A 1492-nucleotide genomic window follows, 5' to 3' on the forward strand; every position below is an offset into this window, starting at 1 on the left:
CATATTGGACACGCACCGGCTCAAAAGACAAACATGCTCGGTGTTGCTTGGGCTGGATGGATTAGGGAGTGGAACGTCCTAGAAAAAGTAATGACATTCCTTATTGTGTTAAAAAAAATGACATCCCTTATCGGCAAACCCTATTCGGCGCTGCAGCGCCGGTTAATGGCAATTTCCCTAACCCGCGCCTGCAGCCGCGTTAACTGGGCTGGCCCATTTATCTGTTTTTAATGTGCAGGTTTTTTTTTCTTCTGTTTCCAAAAACAGCAAAAGAAGTGTGTTTGCAGGGTGAGTCGATCATGTGACCTCCGGTTTCAAGGCGCAACGCACTAACCACCCGCCCACAAAATCTTGTCTAGTACTTTCATCTTTCTCATTCTTTCATTAATTCTACTTTTTCTTTCCTTTTTTACTTTTTTCTTCTTCCTTATTTTTCAAATCGGTGAAACCAATTCAATGTTGTGAATTTATTTTTCAAATTGATGAACTTTTTTGATGATCTTTTTTTTCAAATTGTTGAACTTTAAAAATTGATGAATCTTGAAAATCGATGAACTTTTCATATTGTTTTGGATGAAAGTTTTTCAAATTGGATGATTTTTAAAAATTCAATGCACTTTTTCCAAAATCTGTGAACTTTTCTGAATCGGTGAACTTTTTTTCAAATTCCATGAACTTTTTCTGGAAAACAGATGAACTTTTTTCAAAATTGTAAACTTTTTTTGAAAATTGATTAACTTTCCAAAATCGATGAACTTTTTTCAAAATTAATGTACTTTTTAAAAAATTGATGAACTTTTTGTAAAATCAATGAACTTTTTCCTAATTTGTGATTTTTTTAATACATGAAATTTTTAATATATCATATTTTATTTAATTTTATCTGTTTTTTTCTTCAAAAAATCACGTTTTTTCCTGAAATGTACGTGCAAGAAATAGCAGGGCTGTGTTTTAAACTCTTCGCGTTGTTATCAACCACTAGCTCGTAGTAGCTCAACTAGCTACGCACTATGGTCTATAAGTAATCAAATGCGAGCTTGAATCCTCGTCAGAGCAAAAAAATTGTAGGTTTTTCACGCTACAAATCCCGTGAGTGTTATTGGGCCGGCCCACAAGGTGTGGTAGCTGGCGCCTGTTACCGGTTTCGTCACATAAAACGCCGTATAGGAGCTCCCTTCCTTATCTCAAAAAAAGAAGTAATGATATTCATGTTCCTCAAAAAAAGTAATGATATTCCTCGTCTCAAGAAAAAGTAATGATATTCCTAAGTGAGGGTTTCCTTAGGGCTGCAGCCGTCGTCGTAAGGGAATTTTTGGCCCCCTCGCCTCTGGCTGCCATCTTAGCGCTGAGAGGTGGGGGTACTTGCATCTTTAAGAGTTCTATGTTATTCGCTATCGACTAGTGATCATCATTTTTTTGTGAGAATAATTTTACTCTCATTCTTTTGACGATGCCATGAGGTTACAGAGTTTTCTGTCCTCGCAGATCCGAT

This window comes from Triticum aestivum, chromosome 1A (assembly GCF_018294505.1).
Source record: "Triticum aestivum cultivar Chinese Spring chromosome 1A, IWGSC CS RefSeq v2.1, whole genome shotgun sequence".
Taxonomy (NCBI): Eukaryota; Viridiplantae; Streptophyta; class Magnoliopsida; order Poales; family Poaceae; genus Triticum; species Triticum aestivum.